The 17,014-nt window shown below is 40.7% G+C and overlaps 1 long non-coding RNA gene across 1 annotated transcript; it reads left to right on the plus strand.

The window, feature by feature from the left end:
* Positions 1–9,824: 9,824 nt before the first annotated feature.
* LOC136874661 (uncharacterized) lies at positions 9,825–12,996 on the plus strand. The gene is made up of 3 exons (XR_010860271.2): positions 9,825–9,945; positions 12,497–12,611; positions 12,972–12,996. It is a non-coding gene; the product is annotated as an uncharacterized lncRNA (long non-coding RNA).
* Positions 12,997–17,014: the final 4,018 nt, after the last annotated feature.

Consider the following 17,014-nt stretch of genomic DNA (forward strand, 5'->3'; position numbering starts at 1 on the left):
GCCATGACCGCTTCCTTCCCACTACTAAACGCCCTGTGAGTGGGGGCGGTAGAGTAACACACACGGTATCCCCTGCCTGCTGTAAGAGGCGACTAAAAGAGGCCTCAGGGGCTCTGAACTTTGGAGCGTGGGTTGGCGACCACGGGGCCTTCAGCTGAGTCCTGACATTGCTTCCACTTACTTGTGGCAGACTCCTCACTTTCATCTATCCTATCCGACCTCTCTTGGTCAACTCTTGTTCTTTTCAGACTCCGACGCTGTTAGGTTTGCGAGGGCTAGGGAGTCTTTCATTTTCACGCCGTTCGTGGCCCTTTTCTTTCTTTGGCCGATATCTTCTTTTTTCGAAGTGTCGGATCCCTTCCATTTTTTATCTCTGATTAGTGTTATATAGAGGATGGTTGCCTAGTTGTACTTCCTCTTAAAACAATAATCACCACCACCACCACCACTTCCCACTCCTAGCCCTATCCTGTCCATCGTCGCTATATGACCTGTATGTGTCGCTGCGACGTAAAGCAAATTGGAAACAAAATAAAAACTAAATCGAACACATTTAATTATGTACGCCCTTATATGAAAGAATATATACATATGTTGTACAAAGTACGGTAGTAGGGCCAGGATGTTTATGCAATAATAGGTTAGAATGCAAACTAGGAGCCTCCGTGGCTCAGGCGGCAGCGCGCGGGCCTCTGACCGCTGGGTTCCGTGGTTCAAATCCCGGTCAATCCATATGAGATTTGTGCTGGACAAAGCGGAGACGGGACAGGTTTTTCTCCGGGTACTCCAGTTTTCCCTGTCATAATTCATTCCAGCAACACTCTCCAGTATCATTTCATTTCATCTTCCATTCATTAATCATTGCCCCAGAGGAGTGCGACAGGCTTCGGCAGCCACCACGATTCCTATCCTCACCGCTAGATGGGGGCTTAATTCATTCTATTCCTGACCGGTCTAATGACTGGAAACAGGCTGTGGATTTCAGGTTAGAAGGCAAACTTACTGAAGCGAATAATAAGTAGAGTCTACCCACACGACGGTAGTGTTATGAGGTTTGCATAAACACTAGGGGTTCGGCCCATTAGAACCCCTAATATTTACGTTACTCCCTTTACATTACGTTAGAGCGGGCTAGTCGACATTTCCTACTAACGAAATTATTTAGTAACAAAATTATTTGGTAGGAAATGTCGACTAGCCCGCTCTAACGTAATGTAGTGGGAGTAACATAAATTCTAGGGGGTTCTAATGGGCTAAACCCCTAATGTTTATGCAAACTTCATAGCACTACCATCGTGCGGGTATACTCTACTTGTTACTCGCTTCAGTAAATTTGCATTCTAACCTATTACTGCATAAACATCCGGGCCCTATACGATAGTTATGAACGTGTGATGTACACCCGTCCAATCTTACGCTATCTGATAACGTCCTGGGCTGGCGCTCGTAACAGCTATTTCCCATGCGTGCAGAGTTGTCAGTCAGCTCGCCACCTTGACATACCCGCTGTATATTCAAAGCAGGACATATGTGAGTCACGCTGTTTTTATAGTAGCAGTGTCAGGAGACCCCCAAAACAAAATGATTTGCCATGTGTCGGTGAGTCGTAGCGAGGTAAACAGCTGTCATTTTCGAGGTTCGTATAACTTCGAGCAAGTACAATCGGACATCTTAACGACGTACAAGTCGCAAGAGCAGCCACTTTGATCCAAGAAGGGTGGACTTTTCGTCGTGTTGCCAAGGACTTAAATGTCTGCGTCGTCTGTTATTTATCTGTTACGAAATCAGGTCAGTTCACAAAGCGGATTGTCCGGCTTCATGACTAAATGGCTAGCGTGCTGGCCTTTGATTCAGAGGGTCCAGAGTTCGATTCCCGGCAGTGTAAGAGATTTTAACCTTAAATGGTTAATTCCCTTGGATCGGGGACTGAGTGTTTGTGCTGTCCCCAACATTCCGGCAACTCACACACCACACATAACACTACCTTCCACCACAATAACACGCAGTTACCTACACATGTCAGATGCCGCCCTCCCTTATCGGAGGGTCTGCCTTACAAGTGCTGCACCCGGCTAGAAATAGCCACACGAAATTATTGTTACCAAGCGGGTTGGACGACCGACATCTATCCAATTCTGCGTTGCTTCGTTGTACAACCAGTGCCGGAAAACTGCAACAAGACCTCAGAAGGGCAATAGGAGTCACAGTATCCAATCAGACAGTAAAGAACAGGTTACGCGAAAGGAACGTACGATCTAGATAACGCGTTCGAATGCCTCGCTTAATGCGGCAACATCAAGCAGTTGGCCTTCTGTTCGCCCATAATCACGTCAGTTAACAACTTCGCCATTGGACAGCTGTGTTGTTCACAGATGAGTAATGATTTCCCATTAATCAAAATTTATGGCCATGTACGTGTATAGAGAGACCATGGTGATTGTTAGTTACCAAATTTTGTACAGCTAGTGGACAGATTTGGACAAGGTTCTGCGATGGTTTGGATTGGTATCAGCATCGACAGTCGTACGGATCTTGCCGTTGTCCGTGGCCGCCTTGCCGCCAGATCTTATGACCATGTAATGGTTGCTGCGTACGGTGTTGGCCCTGAAGTACTTCTCATACAGGGTGCATGTAGCGGACGACATCTAGAACGAAGTATTTTTCAGCCTCCGAGATATGGAAGTTCATTAAAGGTTGTTTCTTGGTTTTCGTCCAGATAACAGGAGTGGGCAAATTGTTGAGTGCCTCATCTCAGAACGTTTACAGTCAAGTCCCTTAGTCGTATGACAGAATGGCCAGCGCTGAATCCCGACCTGAATCCCATAGAAGACGTATGGGACATGCTTGACAGACGTGTTAGTGACCACTCTTTTGTACCACAGACTGTCCAATACCTCTCACAGACTCTCATTATTGAGGAATCGGAATGAATACTATACACCGGCTTCTGTTGATTTGTGCAAAATATTTCACGTATGTTTCAGGGTGTGGCGGATGGCATACATGATACTAAAAGTGTCAAACTCGGAAGTAAACCAAACTGGATAACCTGATGAGTGCCTATTTCCACTTTGTTTTTGACGCTGTTTGGACAATTAAGTTTGTTGTGCAAAAATGAATGAGAATCATTTTTGTAATTTATCTCCAAATAATATATCTGGTAGCATTGCTAGTTATCAATTATGGTTCTATGCGTTAGGTCATACGTTCAAAAACGTGTTCCACTAATTCTTTTCGGGCAGTGTATATTTTTGATAACTCGAAGATCTATTACTAGAGTTCTTTTTATATCTCGAAGGATAGTTCAAGCCCACATGTAAAATAATTCGAAGTTACACCAATAATTACGCTTATGTACTTTATACTCAGTTATACCACATAAAACTGGTTCCTGTAGTAGGAACCTGAATTTCAGTAGTCTCCGTATATATAATAATACACTTTCTCTACATTTTAGGCAGACTGTATTATTTGACTTGCCGCACGCCATAGTATCTTAATGGTATTGTACATCATGGCATTGAGTAGCTGAACACTACAGCAGCTTTAAACCTTATTTTAGGTTACTTCACAACTCTCGGCATAGATAAAACAGCAAAGAAAGCTGACTAACATTGAACAGAAATTTGTAAGTGTCGTACAATGAGAATATTGCTTGTTAAGGCATAATGAAAATAATTTTATAAACGCTGACTTTTACGATATCAAATAATCTAGTATTAGAATTATAGATATAGAGAAAAAATTAGTAACATTGGTTAAAGAAGGTGAATGGAATAACCAAAGGTACAACCGACAATACCCCCTGTGGGTGGGGGCAGTAGAATAACACACACGGTATCCCCTGCCTGTCGTAAGAGGTGACTAAAAGGGGCCCCAGGGGCTCTGAGCTTTGGAGCGTGGGTTGGCGACCACGTGGCCCTCAGCTGAGATCTGACATTGCTTCCACTTACTTGTGCCAGGCTCCTCACTTTCATCTATCCTGTCGACCTCCCTTGGTCAACACTTGTTATTTTCCGACCCCGACGCTATTAGGTTTGCGAGGGCTAGGGTGTCTCATTTTCACGCCCTTCGTGGCCCTTGTCTTTCTTTGGCCGTTACTTTCATTTTTCGAAATGTCGGACCCCTTTGAGAAGGTGCTAACATTAGGGCCTAGGAAAATAGGAACATTCCCAGAGAGGAAGCTAGGTGGACCGACGTTAGGGAGCTTTCCATCAGTAAATCCATTTGTCTTTTATTCACTGACAACATATGTACAACATTATGTATAACATAATAGCTGAAACACTCGTTAAAGGTAAACCAATAAACCTCTATTGGCCTCTTACGTATAAGACAGAACAGGAGATCTGTTACCCCACAGAAAATATAAGAGAGACAAGTAGTTAACATTAAAGAAAAGAAACGGCCTTCAACTAGCCATAGGCCCCTGGACTACGAACCCGGCCCATCCAAACAGCACAGCACACACAGAAGCACAACTCAAATCCACTTACACACACCCATTCGCGGCCACAAGCATTAACCTTTCACTCAATACACACACATACAACATTCACTCACGACTTACGCTCCGATGTTCGCAGCCCAGAAGCCTTGGGTTCGAAAGGAACCTCCCAGTAGTTGCTCAAGAGAGCGACAAATAATTAGTGAGTGAATGTTGTATGTGTGTGTATTGAGTGAAAGGTTAATGCGTGTGGCCGCGAATGGGTGTGTGTAAGTGGATTTGAGTTGTGCTTCTGTGTGTGCTGTGCTGTTTGGATGGGCCGGGTTCGTAGTCCAGGGGCCTATGGCCAGTTGAAGGCCGTTTCTTTTCTTTAATGTTAACTACTTGTCTCTCTTATATTTTCTGTGGGGTAACAGATCTCCTGTTCTGTCTTATACGTAAGAGGCCAATAGAGGTTTATTGGTTTACCTTTAACGAGTCTTTCAGCTATTATGTTATACATAATGTTGTACATATGTAGTCAGTGAATAAAAGACAAATGGATTTACTGATGGAAAGCTCCCTAACCTCGGTCCACCTAGCTTCCTCTCTGGGAATGTTCCTATTTTCCTAGGCCCTAATGTTAGCACCTTCCCAGGTGGTAGCAGAGCGTGGTTTCCATCAGTAAATTCAGTCTTGTCTATTATTCTTTCGTATTTAAAGGAGCAATTACGACTGATACTAGTAAAGATGCACTCGGGTCAATGGGACCCGTTAATGAGGATAAGATACGCGACTGTTTCGGTCTCGAATTGCTACGAATCGAGGAGCTGGGATATGAACTGTGTATTAGGGGCATTTCTCCTGCCGGTACATTAGACGATACTATTAGACTTCTTCGTTCCTCGTTACGTAACCCTGTTAGTTTATCGAGCTGTCAACCTTCCATTGTTCTTGAGAGTGCGTTAGGTCGTATCGGGGTTTCGCTGTCCCAAATAGAGTCCACGTTAGACGAGTTTAGTCAAGGTCAAAGTGATGTCACACGAAAGCAGATTCGTCGTATTAAAGCTCGCCTGCTTCATTACAGGAACCGTGTGTCTGATCTCCAGGCATTATTTGGTGATAGTATGGGCGATGATGTGAAAACTTTATTAGTTTTGTGGTCGAATAAAATTGAGACTCTTCTGGGGATGGGAGATAACTTGTTTTCTGTCTCTGCTGAAAATAAGTCTGCTGATGTTGCTGAACTTACTGAACAGGGACTTTCGCAACCACCGGCTGGTCACCCCATTTCATCCGGCAATGATTCATGTGAGACAGAGAATATTTCTTCAGTCGTTAATTTTGCAAAGCTACCACATCCGCTGCAATTACTTCTTAAAGGGATGAAGTCTTATTCTATTGACTCTATCGAACAAGTTATTGAGTTCCTGCGCACTCTAATTGAATTTCTCGAGCATAGTGCTGTATATGGTGTCAAAGATGATCTGATATTTCAAATAATTTATCCGCATGCTTCTGGAAACTTAGCCAGTCGCATAGCTGTGGCTATGTCTGAACGTGATTCTCTTGGGGATTTCCACGCGAAACTGTTACGTGAATGTATTCCTACCAGAGCACTATTATCTCTAGTGCAGCGACATTTCTTTCGAGTACAACGAAGTAATGAATCACTCTCAGAGTACGTTCGGGACATTAAAATGTTTTCGAGAGTTTTCCGCTTGAAATATTCGGAAGGTGAGATTGTGAGTTCTATTGTTGAAGGTCTGACGCCTGAGTATAGGTCTTACTTGTCATTTTCATCAAGGCCTAATTCTTTCCTTGAGCTAGAAAACGCTTGTGTTGCGGCAGAAGGAGTGAAATATGCGGACTCACTCCGTAATATCGATAGACCGTCATCTAGTAGCGCTTCTGTCCCTGTTTCGCCTTCTGTAGACAAAACACGACGTTGTTTTCTGTGTAAATCGGCTGATCATCTACGAAATGCTTGCCCTCGGCGGCAGTTTTCTAAACCTAGCAGTAGTGACTCCGGTCCTCAGCCCGTGGAACGTAAGTGTTACGAGTGTGGGTCTAACACACATGTACGTCCTAATTGTCCTGTACTTCAACGAAATCGTACCCAATCATCTACAGGTGATCGCGGCATCAGAAGCTGACTAGGGAAGCTATCATGTAACAGAGTAGCAGAAGGAGTGCCGGACGCACTCAACGGTCATTCGCCGATGTTCATTCCTGAAACTGAAGGTTGTTCTGATCTTTCAAGTTTGTTTGAAAGCCGTTTGTTTGGGTCTGCTAGTAATTTGCGAGATTGGACTCGAGTAAAGGCCATTCATCGACCTCAACTGCCCTATTTGAATGTTAAACTAAACAAGGTACCCATGTCTGCCCTAGTTGATTCTGGGAGCGTAGTGTCCTTGATTGATAAGGAACTTTATGAACTGTTAAAGAGCTCCAATAAGTGTAATAAACTAGAACCTGTGTCTTCTACGTATGTGACGGCGAATGGCAGTAAGCTAGGTATTCTTGGCAGATTTAGGGTTTCTGTAAGAATAGCTTCCTTTTCTTGGAAATTCAGCTTCGTGGTGGTCAACGAGTTATCCTGTGCAGTCATTCTGGGAGCCGATTTCATTGCACATTCTGGGCTCATTCTTAATTTGTTTGCAGGATCTATTCATTTTCAGTTTCAGCCCAAGGTATTGATCCCTGTGTTTCATCAATATCCTTTGAATGGGAATGTCAAGTCGAATGAGACTATGTTGTCGTCTGTTGATGTTGCCCTACCTGATGTGTCTCATCTGACGTCTGAGCAAGCAGGGTGTATTCAGAGATTGTGTAAGGAATTTTCCGATGTCCTTACGGATAAACTAGGGCTAACAAACGTCCTTGAGTACAAGATCGAGCTTACCAATCACACCCCTGTTAAATCACCACCGTATCGTTTAGCACCGCCCAAAATGAAAGTCCTCAAGGAGCAAATCCAAGCTATGTTAGATCAGGGTATCATTCGGAGGTCTACGTCTGCCTACTCGTCACCGGTATTTCTGGTTCCTAAACCACAAGGTGGGTTGCATCCTGTAATTGACTATAGGGCACTGAACAGGAATATTGCTATTGAATCTGTCCCATTGCCTGATTTACAATCGTGTTTTGCTTGGTTCAGTAAGGCTACGGTCTTCACTTCCTTAGATCTGAATCAGGCATATTTTCAAATTCCCCTGGCAGAGGAATCTAAGCATTTAACAGCTTTTGCTACAGACTGGAACCTTTTCGAATTCCAGAGAATCCCGTTCGGATTGGCCACGGGTGCTTCTGTTTTGTCTCGTTTGTTAGACACAGTTCTTTCTGACATCAAATTCAAGTTCGTTATTAATTATTTAGATGATCTGATTGTTTTCAGTGAGGATTTTGATCAACATGTCCATCATCTGCGTGAAGTTTTTAGCCGTCTTCAGAAGGCAGGTTTAACTGTCAAACCTACCAAGGTCTCGTTCGCCAGACCACAGATTTCGTTCTTGGGACATATTGTGTCATCTAGTGGAGTAATTATTGATCCTGATCGCACCAAATCGATAAGTGAGTTCCCTCCGCCTCGTGACGTGAAAGCCGTTGCCCGTTTCATCGGCATGTGTAATTTCTTTAGGAAGTTCGTGCCCAATTTTGCTCACAGGGCTATTCCATTGAACTATCTTCGGAAGAAAGGAGTAAAGTTTGTTTGGGGATCGGAACAGCAAGTTGCTTTTGAGGATTTAAAATCTGCTATTGCTAACCCTCCTGTTTTAACTATCCCGGATTTCTCCAAGCGATTTATTGTTCAGACGGATGCTTCTGGGAGCGCTATTGCTGGAGTTCTTCTCCAAGACACTGAGCTAGGGCGCCGTCCGGTTGCTTATGCGTCCAGAACGTTAACCTCTGCGGAAGTAAAATTCTCTGTGTACGAGCTCGAAGCGCTCGCTGTCTTGTTCGCTTTGGAAAAATTCCGTTTTTACATTGAGCACTCTGAGTTCGACCTTGAGACGGACAATCAGGCTCTCTCTTGGGTTTTACGGAAGCCTCGTTCGACTGGTAGACTCGCTCGCTGGGCCGTCCGTATTTCCGCTTTTAAGTTCTCTGTGGAAGCGTGCTGGGCCCATAACCCAGAGGTCCGTGGATTTACTGATGGAAAGCTCCCTAACCTCGGTCCACCTAGCTTCCTCTCTGGGAATGTTCCTATTTTCCTAGGTCCTAATGTTAGCACCTTCTCACATTCCATGTTTCTCTCCGATTAGTGTTATATAGAAGATGGTTGCCCGGTTGTACTTGCTCTTAAAACAATAATCACCACCACCACCAACTGAGAATTTTTTGTGAAGCCGAAATAGTCTGCACGTTTTCTTATAACTCGAATGTTTGATACCTCGCAGTATTTTTCAGCCTCCGAGATATCGACGTTCGACTGCACGTGCCTTTACAACCAAAGCTCATTAAAAGTTTTTCCTTGGTTTTCGTCGAGATAGCAGGAGTGCGCAAAGTGTTGAGTGACTCATCTCTCAACGTTTACATTAAACTTCCTAAGACAGTGATGAACACAATTTTGAACGCCCATTAAGCCTGTTGCTCACGGTAAAATTTTCTGTCAAATTTATTGTACAATAATTTAATGTTATAAAATTTCTGTTGCTCACGGTCAAATTTAAATGTTATAAAACCTTTGACAAAACTTTCATAAAATAGGACATGTTCTATTCCGTAAAATTAATTTTACGAAATGAACCAATCAGCGAAGGTGACATCATGATGATGCTGGCGCTACGTCGTGAGAAGATTGCGAAGCTCGATTGTAAACAAACACTTCTTTCTAAAATGGCAGGTTCCGGGTGGACTAAGGAAGCTGTTAGTGTTTTACTGGACGAATACCAGAAATATACTTGTTTGTACGAAGTTAAAACGCCACTTTACCACAAGAGAAATGCAAGAAGAGAGGCAGAAAACACAATCGCCAAAATTGTGTCACAAGTTCGGCCGAATACAAGCCCGGCTGATGTGAAGTCGAAGATAAACGGGCTTCGAACTCAATTCACTAATGAGAGGTTAGTACTGAATTCGATCAATCGTAATTATTTGAGATTGATTGAATGATTTTTCTTTAAATTTGATATGAAGTTTATAATATGGCAGATAGTAAAGCTAGTTCTATTCATGCATTCACGGTTGACTTGGTAACCTGTCAAAAATTTAAATGCAGTAATTATTAATGTACAGCCTACTGTGTACCAATAAACAGGTTTTTTGTTCTTCAGTGTATATTAAAACGTGGCTGACTTATTTAAATCTGCAAGTATACTGTAGTAGATTACATTCCATTGTTTGTTTTCAGGAATAAGCTTATGAAATGTTTACACAGTGGAATGGGTGGTAATGAAGTATACAAACCAACATTTGCTTGGTATGACCGTATGCTGTTCCTTATTCCACATATTGCTACCAGGAGCAGCAAATCAAATTTGGATATGAATACAACTTGTAGCAGTGATGACAGTCAGGTAAAGCTTATTTCTAAATCTAGATTTCATAGGTTACAAGATAGTCATGTCACATGGGACCTGTGCAACAACCAAATTTAAATATGAAAATTAATTTTTTTGTGTGTGAGTAGGAGAGTGATGTTCTTTGAATGTGAAACTCCACCTTTTGTTTTGCTATCTGTCTTCCTGACCCACAAATTTTCCAGCATGTTATGATTGACTCTTCTAGTAGGTGGTGGGATAAATGTATTCATTTCAATGGAGGATATTGACAGTCAGAGTTAATCAAACATCAATAACTCTATCAATGGGGGATGCAAGGTTATGTCTGAATATTTCTGAGACATGGGATACATACCTTTTGCATCCATGCATATGTAAAATTCAGGGTTAGCCAAATTGTATTCCTTCATAAGCTGTGAAGGTAGAGAGTATGTGTGAGTAAGAGGAATATTCTGCATCAAAAGAAGTATATGTCCACCTATCCAATACTTTTAAAATTTAATGATCTCTGTAGATTATTTACATGGTAGCCATGGTAGCCATGGACCATAATTTAATAGTCTCTTTAAATTATTTTACACGGTAACCAGTAACCATGGACCATGTGAAATAATCTAAGGATACTATTAAATTATAAAAGTATTGAAAAGGTGGACATATAGATACTTATTTTGATCATAATAGTCAATACAGAACCTGTACACAATTTAATTACTGAGCATTCATGTAGGCTGTAATGCAGTAAAGACAACTAGGCCTAGGTGGATTACTTTAAATCATATTTTAATGATAGACAGCACCATAAATTAAAATACCTGTAAACACTCAATAACTTAAGTTAATATATGAATTCCTGCACTAATTCAATTATTTTATTATGTCATGTACTGTACTATTTGAAAGCTGAGCGATGGCTGTGCAAAGTACAGGGTGTTGAAACATTCTACAAGGGCTAATACTGGTATATTACAAATTATGTTAATCTACTGTCTGCTGTCATTTCTTGATGGTTACAGTACTTTTGCATCCATCTCTTGGCACAGGCCAGAGTAAAGTGTAGCTTCCACTGAAGTCCCAGTCTCATCCATGGCTGTGACAATATGGAAGTTGCTGGGGTATGGGTGGTGCTGATTAATGACGTTCAGAGCACAACCAGTGTGGCTGAGTGTCATGAAAGGTGTTGCTCATAGGGTTAGTTGTGTTACAGTGGCACTGTCTGGCCCAGTGAGGATAGCAATGGCAAACTACCTCACTCCTCATCTTGCCTAGTATACCTCATTTTGGTACTGCCATTGATTTTTGTGGTTTCCCTATAACTGCATAGCCTTTGGTGATGCTATTTGAGGATCCAACCAGCCTCTGGGCTGTTGACCTAACAGACACAGACATGTTAATCTACAAGAATAGTAGCTAAATATTTAGCCAACCTTAAGAGGAACAACTGTGATAAACATAATTCCAAACATACTTGTCTAATTAAAACTACACCCTTACAAATTAAAATTAACTCATAATTTCAAAAGTAGAAAGAAAATTGAATATAAACTTTCATCTCAAAGAGTGGTAACTAAGTATCTATTCACTATACTATTATGGGCTTAAATTATTTTCTAAAATGTGAAACTCTATTGTACACCTACATTTATAAGAAGGGTCCATTTTAACACAATATTGTAAATGACAGTCACAGAGAAATACAATTACATGTTTGTTATAAATAACTAGAATCGAAATTTATCCACACAGTGATCTTGCCATGATACTTTGCCTACACCATTAAAGTAGTCTTTCAGTGTGTTCCTGATAGTGGTGTTTGCGAAACTCTGTTTCCACCTTGCCTCTGGATTTCTCCCATGATGAGATCCCTTTTCCACTCCCCTAATTGCACACTGCCTTCTTGTACATTTTCTTCATCCACACTGTGAGGTGGCATATAAACTCCCCTGTTCTCTTCCAAAAGGAAGTTGTGCAATACACAGGTAGCAAGGACAATGGATTCCACTTTGTCAACAGAGAGTGTCACTTTACTCAATAATACCCTAAAAACGTTTGCCATGATGCCAAATGCATTTTCAACTACACATCTGGCCCTACTTAATCTGTAGTTGAAAATTTTCTGCTCTCTTGTCAGCCCTCTGTACCCAAAAGGCTTCATTAGGTTGGAAGAGAGGGGAAAAGCATCATCTGCAATCATTACATATGGCACTTCACACTCAGTTTCAGGAAGTTTGCAAGGGGGAGGAATGTTCAGTGTTTGATTTTGGACTGATGCAAACAAGGTGCTGTTTTGGTAGACACCTCCATCACTTGCTCGTCCATTGGTCCCAACATCAATGTATATGAATTTATAATGGGCATCCACCAGACCAAGCAAAACAATGCTGTTAGTACCCTTATAATTATAATAGTGAGAACCACTTGATCTAGGAGCTGCAAACTGTATATGCTTCCCATCCAATGCACCCAAACAATTAGGGAAATTCCATTTCTCTTGAAATTCATGTGCAATCTCAAGCCATCCAGTCACAGTATCTGGAACCTGAAAAACATTGTGTTTGTTTTAAAGGTTACTCTGCCTGATGACTCTGTAAAATTCGATGACAATGGGATGCTGACTGTATATGAAGAAGAAAATACTGACAATCAGTCATGTACATCACAGCCTGCAGCAAGTACATCAGGTAGCTTATATATGTTTATAGAAATATCAAAACATAATATTTTAAGCAATTTGTTGAGGCAACAAAAATACACTGTAGGTAATTGAGTTCAAAAAGAAAATTGACAATCTTCTGGTGATAAATTTTCCTTCTCGACTTTCTAGGAAGTTAATGGTTTCCAGAACTTATTAATGGTATACTGTAGTAGGGTAATTACTCACATTATGACATTATGCAGTGACGTTAATTCAGAAACATGCATATTATTTATGTAATCACTGTGAATTAACTTATTATTATTATTATTATTATTATTATTATTATTATTATTATTATTATTATTATTATTATTATTATTATTATTATTATTATTATTTCCAGGCACATCACGAAAACGGAAGAAGGGGTCGATTGAAGACGATGTCCTCCTTCAGGCTTCAAAGGAGCTTCACTCAGTGTCAAATACTGAAGATGGAGACGATGAATTTGGCAAATTTATTGCCTCAGAACTGAGAGCTCTTACCGACACAAAAATTAAAATTCTTACCAAACATAAAATTCAAAAAGCAATAATGGATGCTCAGTTGGAAGTATTAGGCCTACTAAATACAGACTAGGAAAGGAGTTCCCACAGCCTAAAAGACGATATTGTACATATTTATGTAATATTTTTTAATAATCATGTTCTTTAAATAAATTCAAATATTTACCTTTATGTACTTTTCCTTCAGTGAAGAGTATATTTCCCTACATGTTTCAGGAATAACACGTGCTAGAGTTACAAATGGTATTCTAGTTGAATACATCAAGTTGGTGTAACTTTCTCCAGTGGCCAGAAATCGGAGTGTCACTTGCAGTCTCATTTCAGGAGAAATAGCTTGCCTCATGTTAGTGTCTTGTCGAATAATTTTGGGACCAACAAGATCCAGAAGTTTTTTAAAACTGCCTTCCTCTATTCTTAGAAAATTCCTATATGAATGCTGGTCTTCTAACCTCAACTCATTTTCAACCAAGGACAGCAATCCTCTACCTTCTTCTCTTCTTTTTATCCAATCCCGAGTCCAGCATTTCCTGGCATTTCTTTTCTTCCTTTTTACCACTGTACAACATATAATTGCAGCTAAAGCCGCAAGTTTTGCTTTGTTTGTTGGAGTCATACTCTCAAACACACTGGAGGTTGAACAGCTGTTTCTTGGTTTAAACGTTTATCAATAGATGGCAGCACATACACTTCTTAGTTCAGAAGTTAGTTCATAGATGGCCATACTGATGTTTCCACGGATTTTATAAATTAATTTGACCGTGAGCAACACAACTTGTTTTCATCAAATTTTTATAAAATTTATTGTACAACAAATTTTACGAAACATTTTACCGTGAGCAATAGGCATAAACACTTCCAGTACGCAACCCGCAAAACAATTTAGACCGAAGGATTGGCAGATATTGCCTGGAAAGCAATTTGCTAATAACCAATGTATTGCATTCACGGTAGCAGATGTTTTGCCCATATGTGCCCACTGTCGACATTTATCGACGTTAATATCTGAACATTGTCGATTTTATATCGGCAAACCTAAATAATATTTTTGAGGTGCATTGTTTACAGTTCATAGTTTGATACTTATTGCATAGCACGAAAACAAGAATCACTCGTTTTCGCGCCTTATATCGTGGCTGCGTATGAAATATCATTCCGTATACACTCAAGAGGGTGACGCTTTCGTCGCGGTGAGTAATATTTTCTTATAATATTGTTACAGTTGAAAGTAAGATCGGACTGTTGTGGTAAACATAATAACGAAACATGTCTTTAACAGATTTTGAATTCATTTATGGCTGATTTATAGTTGCTTTTGTCTAACAGAGTAAAACATTTCCACGTCGACATATGTCGACAGTGGGCGCGAATGGGACTGCCTCAGTACTGATGTACAATTTTCATTTATTCTTCTCAGAGTGACCGTCGAGCAGATCGTAATCATCCTAGAGGAATCACAAAACATCCTAGATGCTAATATATACATAGAACAACCTGAAAATGCTTTCCATAGTGACGGGGTTAGCGATGATGATGATGAGTCTTGTGGAGATATTTACAGACTCTCTGGTAATCAACTCCGGGCTGATGCTGAACTAGTGTGTACAAAAATAAGTCAAAATGGTACAATGGTAATGCTGAAATGAAATACATAACAGTAACTCAGCCAGCATGTATAATTCTGCATAATATGCACATGGGAAGCGTCGATCAATTGGATCAAAATGCATCTTGTTACCGCGTCAGCATCAAAAACAGGAAATGGTACTGGCCTCTAATTGTGTTCCTTCTGAACGTCTCCATGGACAATGCATGGCAACTTTACCGTTTGATCCCAATTTAGACCTTCTCGGCTTCACACGCTACATCGTTAGGACGTATATCCTAACGCGTGAAGACCGAGTACGAAAGTATCTTCACGCGTGTTGCCAGAAGTGCGTTCCGATGGAGTATCCCACTACCTCGAAACAAGAGGGAAGCAAGTGCGGTGCGCTCACTGTGGTAAAGCTACCAGGAAACAGTGCAAAAATGTAACGTTGGCCGCCACGTCCTTTGCTTCGAGTCATTTCACTCACGCTAAAAAGACTGGTTGAAGAGAAGCAGAGTGTAACCTCAAAACGCAGACTAAACTGTTTTGAAATTCTACTCGTAGTTTTCCTTTTTTGCTTTTTTTCAGAGTGATCATACTTGCTCAAAATTTCGCATTGTGTGTATAACAAGTACTTTAAACATACGAATATTGTCCTTTTCTTTTGAAACAGTATGCATTCTAAATTGAGACGAAACTGTTCCACATTTACGTTTTAAATCAAGTTTTTTTAAATATTTTCTGCTTATTCAACACTTGTGTGACTGATATTCACTAACTGATTAATTATTACATTCATGTAAGCTTAAAATCGAAAAAAGTTCCTTTTTCTGAGCATGTCTCTTACCCTACCCGTTCATGCTCACTGTCGACATATGTCGACACGGTAAATCTCCGCGAAAATATATTAATGAAACCTAAAATCATCATAAGCCTTTCATTTAGGTTGCAAACAACTGTACTCACGAAATATATCGCAATATTCCACAGAAAAATAAATTGGGCAGATATGGGTTAGTGTAGAACGAGGCGACAAGGGAAAGAACAGTAGAGGAAACGTTTCAGTTAAGGAGGGTTTCAGAGTTAATTTAAACACGAGTCATAATTTGCCCACTTCTGCGTTAATGTTGTCGGGTATTCAGCCCGAAGGCTGGTTGGATCCTCAACAGGTTCACCATTAACTGTCATAGATGGCCTAGGTGTCACTGAAGAGGCGTACTCGGGAAATGAGGAGTGAGGTAGTTTCCCGTTGCTTTCCTCACTGAGCCAGATGTTGCTATTGCACATCAGTCTGCCTGCCAAGCCCATTGAGATGCGTGCGCCAACCGATCCTATGAGTGACTTTTTCACACCATTCATAGCAGGGACTGGCTGCACAAGGATTGGCAATACTAGCATCGCTCATACCTCAGTCACTTTCATATTGTCAAACCGAAGTATAAGACTGAGACAGGTCAATGAAAGTAACAATTTTATTCTAGCCCATACCAGAAGACATAGTGCACTGTAAACACTACATCTTGCCAGCAAAGGCCTTTCTGCCTTAACGCCTCAATTATAATCTGTTCCCTGCAATACGCAAAAGATTAGGCATGCAACTTCCTTTATCTCAAAATCAGCAAAGAAGATAATTTCAAAATTATTAGCAGTGCTGGCCTCTCACATCTGGGTTCAATGGTTCAAATCCCGGTCACACCATGTGAGATTTGTGCTGGACGAAGTGAGGACGGGGCAGATTTTTCTTCGGGTAATCCGGTTTTCCCTGTCATCTTTCATTCCATCGACACTCTCCAATATCATTTCATCTGTCAATCATTAATCGCTGCCCAAGAAAAGTGAGACAGGCTTCAGCAGTCGGCACAATTGTTATCCTCGCAGCTAGATGGGGGCTTCATTCATTCCATTCCTGATCTGGTCGAATGAATGGAAACATGCAGTAGATTTTCATTAGCAAAAATAATAAATATGGAAAATACTTGATCCTCTCTTAAAAAGGGAAATTGTTGTATGAATTTCTCGGGAACCAAGTCACCCTTCGACCAATGCCAATTAGTATACATACTTCAAAGACTGAATGTTTACACAACATAAACTAAGAATGATTTGATAGAAATGCGCTCTAACTTATTATCAGTATAAATATAATAATGTTACATAGATAAAACAATTCCATACTTTAAAAGGGATTTTGCTTGGTTTTCCAGGTTCAGGTTTCGGTTCAAGTGAGAATCAAGTTCCTGTAAATAAATGCTTGGAGAATACGTCGTGAGGTGAGGTGGTGATTTTTGTTTTTAC

The sequence above is a fragment of the Anabrus simplex genome, chromosome 5, assembly GCF_040414725.1.
Source record: "Anabrus simplex isolate iqAnaSimp1 chromosome 5, ASM4041472v1, whole genome shotgun sequence".
NCBI classification, from domain to species: Eukaryota; Metazoa; Arthropoda; class Insecta; order Orthoptera; family Tettigoniidae; genus Anabrus; species Anabrus simplex.